The 9781-nt window shown below is 36.8% G+C and overlaps 1 pseudogene; it reads right to left on the reverse strand.

Annotated features, from left to right (window-relative positions):
- Nucleotides 1-2747: 2747 nt before the first annotated feature.
- On the reverse strand, nt 2748-9534 carry LOC134288323 (uncharacterized; annotated as a pseudogene).
- Between the last annotated feature and the right edge of the window lie 247 nt (nt 9535-9781).

Below are 9781 nucleotides of genomic sequence, written 5' to 3' on the forward strand. Positions count from 1 at the left end.
TTGTCTTGGAGAGCTTCGAGATTTTTTTTAAGAATTCCTTCTAGGAATCTCCAAAGGTTTCACCAGGAGATTAAGGCGATTCCTTCAATAAATTATCCAGGGATTTCATTTGAAATTCCTTCAGGGAATCTTAAAAAAAAATCCAGTAAATTTTTATGCATTTTTGTGAAGAACTTCTCAAAGTTTTCTTGGAGGGATGTTTGAAAAATGCCCTGCAGGAATTTCTGGAGATATTTCTGATAGAAGCGCAGAAGCAATTCCTGAAAAAAAAAATCTGCAGGAAACCCTGAAGGAATTTATCAAGGATTCTTGGAAAACCCCTTGGAAAAATTTCAAGAAATTCTTTGCTGAAATTCCTTAAGAAATCCCAAAATTGTGGAAGAATTTTCTAGCGATACTTTTGAAGGTAAACCTAAGGAATTACAGATGTAATCAGAACAAGAATTTCTGAAAGAGTTCATGACAGAAATCTCCCTGTAGAATTACTTAAGAATCTCAGAATGTAATATCTGAAGAAATCCCGGGGAAATTCTTGAAGAGGAATTCTTGAAGGAATTTCTGAAGAATTTTCTGTGGAAATTCCTGAAGACACCCTCGAAAAATCTTTGGTATTGAGGAATTTTTAAGGACAAAGGAAATCCTTTTCAAAACTGCTTGTAGTTATTTTTGAAAACAATCTGGATAAATATGTAGACGTATTTCTGAAGGAATTCCTGGAGATACGCCTCGATAAGCTTCTGTTAAGATCCCGAGAAAAAAAAACTCTTGAGATATTTCTTAAGGAAATCCTGTTTAAATTCCTATAGGAAATATTTCTGAATAAATTAGTGTAATCCCCAGGGAAAATGCCAGTGAAATTCTTGGCGAAACATAAAATCCTGCAGGAATCACTCGAGGGAGTCCTGACTGAATCACTGAAAGTGATACTGCAAGATGAACTAGCCTCACGTTTAAAATCTCGTGAATATAAATAAAAAAAAAAAAACAAAAATAATGCAAAACATTCTGGATTATCTCATTCTGGGAGAATTCCTGCACAATTTTTGGATGAATGCTTGAAAAAATCACAAGAATTTATATAAGAGTCTTTCCTAAAAAAATTTTGGTTCAAATTTATGGCGCATCCCAAAAAGAATTTCTAAAGGAATCTCAAAGTAAGTTTTTAAAGACACCCTTGGAAGAGTTTCTGAAGAAAACTATGGATTTTTTTTTCGAAAAACTCTGTAGATTTTCTAAAGAAACCGCTGAAAAAAATTCTGGATGAATGTTCAATTTCGAATTTCTTGAAAGAATCACTGGAAGCATTTCTGAATGAATCCGTAGATAATTTCCTGTAAGCGTTCCCGTATGGATTTCTGAAGAAATCTATTAAGTAATTTATGAGTAAACCCATGAAAGCTTTTCTATATGATTTTTTTGAAAAAAATCTGAAGAGTTTTTCTAGAAAATTTTGAAGGAAATTCTAGAGCAGCTTCTAAGTAATTCATGAAGCAATTTCGGAAAAAATATTATAAAGGGAAAACTTTGGAAACTATGGAAAACTTTGGAGAAAATTCTAAACAAAACTATGAGTTATCTGAACCCCTAGAAGAATTCCTGAGAGATTTCTCAAAGCAATCTCATGAACACAAGCTCATCGACATCGAAGAGCACCGTTCTTATATGCGACATTCAATATGCTTCTAGTTGATGCTCATGGATGGTTTTCTTAAAGAATCCTTCGATAAATTTCTGAAGAAATCTCCCACAGAATTTCTGGAGGATTTATTGAAGAATTTGATAAAAACTTCATAACAAACTGCAGCATTTTTTAAAAATAATCTTTTGAATAATTGCAAGGAATTGCTAGTGAAATACCTGAATTAATCCCTGTAAAAAAATGATGATTTCCCTGGTCAAAATTACCGAAAAAAATGTTGATAGTTAATAGCGCTCGTTTGGAGCCCAGGAGTGGGCTTAGTCTAAGTGGACAATGCTTTATAAACACATAGGTATGAACGTACAATTCGAAGTCGAGTGTGAAGAGTTATGTACAATAAATTTTAATGTTTTGTGAAATCCCGTTTCGTATTTTAGTGATTGAGTCGTTTCAGATAATCTGTTTTGTGGGAACCGTGTAAAAAAATCGTTTTATCGGCAAATTTACCAAAAAAAATGACGATTCAACTGATAGGGAACTGGTATTTCCCTTTTAAACTTCCTTTTTTTCGCGACATAGCCTCTACTTTTGATCGCCAATTTGGTTCAGTGTAGGGATTCGGAATCGATCTGAAACAGAGGACTACAAAAGGACAATATATTTTTGAGCAGTATTTAGCGTTTCAGCTGACAATTGATTTAGCGTAACAAATTCAGAAGCTTCTGAATTTGGTGCTATAACTAGTAGGCAACAATAAGTATAACAAATTGCCCAACAAAATTATAATCATGTAAATCAGAGGTTTTCAAAGACGGGCTTGGTGGTCTAGTGGCAACTGCTTCTGATTTATACACAGAAGGTCCTGGGTTCCAATCCCTGGCCCGTCCCTTTCCTCCTACTTTGTATCTTTCCTTCTGCACTCTTACAGGGATGTGAACTGTTGACATTTTATAATAACAGTTACGCTGCAGAAACGTTACTGAAAAGCTCCGTCATGGCTGTCGTCTACTACTTCACACCCCATCTGCTGCGTGACAGACACAAGGCAGAACGATCAAATCGGTAACGGTAATAAAGCTTTTTATTTTGAAAGCTCAAAGCGACACTACCGTGAGTGGTGGGTAAAAAAAAAACAAAATATTTTTATCGCGTCTCTCTTTTAATGTCTTCGACCTATGTTTGTGCTGGCAAGGAAAGTAGAGAAAGAAAAATGTTTGAGACTGCGTTGAGAAAAAAGAAAAAAAAAGTCATGACATTTTTTCCTCATAGCTGCACCAATCAAATCGATACGGTATTGTAATTGGCAAGCGTTTTGATGCACAACCAAGACCGCACTTTATGGTGATCAGCATCCAGCATGTATTGATTTATGCATGATTCATGTTGACTATACCTGCTATAGCCTGCTTCTCAGCTTAGTGTTCTATGAGCACTTCCAAAGTTATTAACTGAGAGCTTCCTCTGACAATGACCATTTTGCATGCGTATATCGTGTGGCAGGCACGAAGATACTCTATGCCCAAGGAAGTCAAGGAAATTTCCTTTACGAAAAGATCCTAAACCGACCGGGAATCGAACTCGTCAATCTCAGCATGGTCATGCTGAATACCCGTGCGTTTACCGCCTCCGCTATATGGGCCCTACATACATACAACAACCATATATATCAAATATAACGTTCTTTTGTTACTGTTCGAGACATAAACCACTACGACCAATATTTGATCTATGAGCCATTTTACGAGACGTTTCGGATCAGCTGATCGCTCATTTCATGAATGAAAATTTGACAGGAGGTTGTGCCCAAGCCCGTGAGTGTTAATATCAATATCAACACTGTTGTCGTTTCGTAAAATAGACTATTGTGGTATATCCCATGTCCTTCGTATTATAGTGCATGACGTATTACCACAGAGAAGATAAAGTATTACTTTATCACTATTGAGAAGTTATAAAGTATTCGGTTTTGTTACAATAGCCATGTTTAACTTAATCGCAAGGAAGGATTCTGATTAATAGGTTCCGCTTTTAACACGCTCCGAATAAAAGATTAGGAATACTAATCCATATTTACTTGTTTCAAGACCCATCTCGTTCAAGCCAGAACTGAGACCTATCACTTTTAACAAGGTGTGAAATGTAATAAGGACCAACTTATTTTCCTTTTATTACGAAATATGCTGTTCCACAAGATTGAAACGATTAGGTCTAGGATTTGGTTTGATAGATCATTATCCGTAACGCAACACGAAAAGGTGATCTACCCACGCTACGGGCTCCATACCCTCAACTCCGTACTCCTCAACCATTCATTCAGCACTGGTCGCCTGATACCTTTTATTATGGTTCCCTATTTGGGCGTCTTTTACCCTCCGAACAGGTGGGTCCGTAGTGCCATTCTACGCCGGCAGCTACACGGGCAATAACTGTATATAGATCTGTTCAAAATGTATAATTGTCAGTGTTTGTCAAACTATGGGTTACGGACAGGTTTTTGATTGGTCGGAATGTTTTCCACGATACCACCCACAACAAATACCCAAACATCCTTCTAATACTTATTTGTTCAATGGGTAAACAAAGGGTGATTCTCTCAATACTTTTGAATAACATACCAGGTTTTAGAAGTTCATTGAAGATCCTTCTTAGCGTAACGTCCCCTCTCAGGCACGAAGGTACTTTATGTCCAAGGAAGTCAAGGAAATTTCCATAGCGAAAAGTATTGATATTTTCGACAATGTTGTTCTCAGCGTCATGTTTTTTACTAGCCAATTTTAAACTTGTGTATATTTTAGTTTGGTAGGAAAAGAAAAGATACTGTACGTGCCTAACTCTATACAAAATTTCAAATCAATCCGTTTGAAATTGACTTAGTTACAGCGGCAAGTGCCCAAAATAGATACACCTGCCAAAATGGTACAAAACCCGATTCACCCCTTTATGCAAAAGTTGCAAAGCAGTTGCTTTCCCATGTAGGTATTTGTTTCATTTTTTAAATTCTGCATAAAAGCTAGGGTTACGGATGTACTTTGGTTATGCATTTCATTTCTTATTAGAGCACTAAACATTTGTTGAAAATCTTATTAGTATTGCTTACATATATAGGGTCTGATGCTAGTAGTGGACCCCTTAGGAACCGAGGTTTACTCTTGTAGCTTTTTAGCAAAGTTATCCTAAATGAATTGTCACAATTTAATAACAAGTTTAATGACCCTTCTTCATATTAAGCACATAAAACATAACACCAATGGAATATTCCAGTAAACTACGCATTTACAATTACCTTCGAATTGCCTATTGTCATGATTGGGTATAGATATTTTATAAGCTTATGTGTGCCATCAGCAATCTCACGCTCCCATATTCATCCTATTCGAAAACAAGCAATTACGGCATTGATTGATTCCGTTCTTTTTGTATTCATGGGTGCTCACGTCTAACAAAAAATACAAAAATAAGAAACAAAACAAACAGCGCTTCAATCCTTTTTTCGTAAGATGAAAATGAAAGCCACATGCTTAAGAAAGGAACGAATCACGGAACGAATACCCTACTACATATATCCAATCACTGATCATATACCTATAATAGGATTACTTACACATTTCGCGTTGTCTGTAGGGGACCCTATCATTTAATTTTCATGATATCCGCCTCGCTGCCGACATTGCCTATAGTGGACCCTTTTTGATTTGCTTATTAGGAACCTATTTGGATGTTTACATTCATTAAATTGCCAGGAACTGCTGTGTGGGAATGTAATATAAGTTCTGCCGGTGGAGATTTCCTGGAATTAGTTGATATGAGCACTATTTTGTTTTTTCCCATAGGTCCACTACTAGCATCAACCCTACATCCGTTACTGTACCTGTAAGCCAATGTGGGATGGAATCTCCGATATTCGAATTGCTTGATTTTGCATGCGGTTCTTTTTACGTTCCAAATCCAGATCAACTGCTCCTATCTTAAACTATAAAGTGTCCGATACTCGCCAAATATGATTTTGTACTCAACGTATTTACTTATTTATCCAAGCTGTGCATTAATCTTTTTGAATAACAAAGCGTAATAAGTTTCTCCGTTCGAACGAAGCAAAAATAATGCAATTGAAATGGAACAATGCACGTGTTAACTCGTTTGACTTTTCAGCGGTGCCTTGTTATCTAGGTGGGCACAGAAACGAGTTCATTTTCTGTAAACACGGCGCCGCTCGTACCTCAACCTAATGAACTCGTGCACTGGATCGTGAATGATAATACACAGACATAATGACAGGACTGACGACTGACACATTCAGTACAATGCATTATGCAAACAAGTAACAAGAAGAAAGGAATCAAGAAGATGGCCAAAATTCGATGATTTAGAACACGCTTAATTCAAGTTGATAAGTTTGTGGTGTTCGGAGTCCAGATAAAAGGGGAAACAGGAATATCGCGCCCAACTTTTCTAAAGAGCAAATTTATATTTAGTAACATTAGACTATTCGTATTTGCATCGCAATGCAATTATCTGGGAATGAGTTTTGCACTTGGATAATTGCCTTGACTTAAGATAGCTTAGAAAAACTGTTCCAATATTTGACTCAGAAATAAAGAGCATTACACGTATCAATTGCGAATCAATACAAAACAAGACCAGAACTATAGAAATAGAGAACACTAAGAAAACCTCTAATACATAAATTTCGAAGGAAAAGTAACAATCAATGATATTAAAAAAGTGAGGAGCTTCAATGAACTTTTTATAATGTATAATAAGAAGGAATTGAAATCAATTTAACAAGAACAACATTTATTTACATTCAACAAAAGCATCAATAAAAGTTTCGACATAAAATAAAAGTTAAAAGGAATTATTTACAGTTTGAAACATGCTGTTTCAAGATGATATGAAATTCAGACTCGAAATAATAAAAAAAAACATAACACGGATAGTAAATATAAATGAGTTAAAAAAATCAAAATCCATACTAAATGATTTATGGTTTGGGCTTAAAAAACAAAATTAAATGAAAATGAATTAAAACAATCCACGTTTAAAAAAGCAGAATTCTGCAGAATTCTGCGGAGTGTTCCGATTTGAGAAAAAATAACAGACTCGGCTCAAATGTAGCAACGTAACAGAACAATCAACGAACTTCAATAGTTTCTTTCTCATTCAAAACTATTTTCTGGAACGATCTCATCAATCAGATCGCTGTTCAGTTTGATCAACAGAATATTTTCCAATGCTTCATCGGTTATGTTGGTCCTTCGTTCCGTGAGTGTAAGCGCCATTCCACTGAAGCATCGTTCAACGTTAATTTGGTTGGATGGCACAGACTGGAATACCAACGCTAACTTTGAAAGCTCAGGATGTGTCTTTTGACGGTTTTTCCAATACTCGAATACGTCAAAAGAAAAGCTCTGGTGTGCCTCCAGGTCCAGAGCATTCAGTTGTTGATTTAATGATTTTGTTTGTTGATCCTTGGTAGGTGGAAGCCCTCCGAACAAGTTGGTGAGGAATGCGTCAAATTGGTTGGTTTGTCTCGGCTGCTGAGCGGCTCCTTGTCCTTCATTCGAAATCTCTGGGTCGAGTTGTTTTATTCTCTCCCATGTAGCAAGCATATAGGACTGTAGCGAAATGTATGAAGTTGAGATTATATTAAAACTAATTTTATTGATGTATTCAACAATCTTACCCGCGTTTGTTCTTTCTCCTCCGGCAAGAGCGTCTTTGCGTTTAAATAGTTGAACCGAGGATCTACCAGTAACGATGCTTTGAACGCCATATTGCTTTTAAGGGGTTCCAGTCGTTGGGTTAGGGCCGTTACCAAAGTTTTCGCTATGCTATTGTCCTGGAGCAAACCAACCTGCATAACAGCGTTTAACCAGTGAACATAAAAATCGCTCAGCGAAACATGTTTTGCCTGCATTTTGTTTGTGCATACAAAAACTGGTTCAAAAGCCGAAACATACTCGTTGATGTAATTCCAATGGTTTGTAAGATCTGCAAATAATATGAAGAGATACCGCAAATAATTTAGTTATTGCCATTTGGATTACTAGTTTATTTTTTAATTTCAGTTAAAAAGACAAAAAGACGTAAAACTTTGAACTTTTTGGCTCGCATAAACTGGGCGACGTACGTTGGCCCGAGTGAATATTCTAGTTTAAAACTAGTATTTGTCGTCATCCCTATATTTTATTTAAAATAGGAAATGTGTAAACATACAGTTAGAATGTGTTATACACGGTGCCATCGTAATTTTCTGTTGTCTTTCAACAAATTGGAACAACAAAATTGTCTTTCAACAAATCCTGTTGAATTTTGAAAAGTACACTGTTAGCTTGCGTTATGGCGTCACTAGGGAACGTTCCATTAAGGAACGTGCCACTAGAAACATGCCTCACATAGTGTATAACGTATTCCGACTGTATAGCCATACTCTCCATGATGTTTATTTTATTTAAGACTTACCCAGCTCTGGATATTGCCTTCCGATGTCTTTGTAGAATTCTTCGTGTTGCTTGAAGTAGTTCAACATCTTGTAAACTCCATTCCATCGAGTTCTTGAGTACAAGGGTGGGACCGACACTTTGTTATAATCAAACATCGCCTTGTATGCTATTTTTCTAGTGCTTTTTGCGATTGTTGTAATCTCCTTGATGTTAGCATCCGTGGCCTTCACAACGTCAGTTACCGCCAACTGCATTGTGTGGACGGCGCACCTCACAAGGCTAACTGACTTTTGTAGCTCTTCCATGAGGTCTTCGATTAATCTTTCCCCAGCCTCATCAACATCTTCAGCTACGTCATCATATGACTCGAGCGACGGATGTTCCACTACATATTGTTTTTGCAGTTGTTTAACTGCCGCCATCATATTGGCACCATTATCACAAGTTACCGCCAGCAGCTGCTTAATGGTGACTCCGTAAGATTGAAGAAGTTCCAAGATTTTTTCTTTCAAAAACTTGGCCGTTTGTCGTTGCTTAACCTCGATCATACCTGTTGAAATAAATATCATAAATAGGTAACGATAATTAGCTGCTGTAAAATTTGCATTAATAAAGTAACCAATAAGCCGATTCATGGCCCCTATAGCCTATAGCTGATTAACGTGGGTAATCAGTATGACCATGCTAAGGGTAATGGGTTCGGTTCCCGGTTGGTCCAGGAACATTTCCTAAAGGGAATTTCCTTGATATCCTTGGCCATAGAGTATGTTCGTGCCTGCCACATGATAAATATACAGATTTAAAATGGTCATTGACAGACGAAGCCCACAGTTAATAACTATGGAAGTGCTCAGAGAGAACACTATAAGCTGAGAAGCAGGCTTTATTTGAGTGAGGACGTCACGCCAATAAGAAGAAGAAGAAGAATAAGCTGGCGTTAAATTGTTTTAGCGATTGGTAATATTCATATTGATTTCAAAACTGTTCTTACAATAACATTACTGTTAAGGGAATATTCATATATTACATCCATCGTTTTTCGGGATTTCTAGACTTCCCTTCCTCTTCTGTCATGCTACACTGTCACCATAGACTTATTTCAAGACCTCGATGTACCAAAGTAAACCATTAAATTTTCTGTGTCCAGTCCGGTACCCAATAATATTCATTATCGTGTATTTTTTTCCGTGTAAATTACCTTTTGTGTAAATTATGTTTAGCATGCTACACACATCTGACAGTAAAGGACTAAAAATAAATTGCGTAACGGGTACCGAGGAACCTGCGAACTAAGACTGCGGAAAAAATCGCGACCATGACGCCGCTGCTGTCATTCTTGCCTCTTCTTCCCCCCAAACGTTGGACGTAATTTGTGAACGTTCCCTTAAATTTCAGGTACGAGATTGCCATGTCAAAACTATGCAAAATACACACGCACGAGCTGATTTAAAATTTGTTTGAATAAAAATGTATTATGCACTGCTGATAGGGTGAATGATTGTATCATTCCCTGTATGATCAACATTACAACATTGTTAAGCACGTTGTATCATATTTTTTGCAACTTCTCATCGTAATAGGCCATTTTACCTCACGCAAATCTGACAGGAAAAGGCCTACTTTCCCACACCAAATTAACAGTGCTGTAATAGTTCATTACAGCACTGATTTGCGTTGCGTAATGAACCATTACAGCACT

The sequence above is a fragment of the Aedes albopictus genome, chromosome 2 (assembly GCF_035046485.1).
Source record: "Aedes albopictus strain Foshan chromosome 2, AalbF5, whole genome shotgun sequence".
Taxonomy (NCBI): domain Eukaryota; kingdom Metazoa; phylum Arthropoda; class Insecta; order Diptera; family Culicidae; genus Aedes; species Aedes albopictus.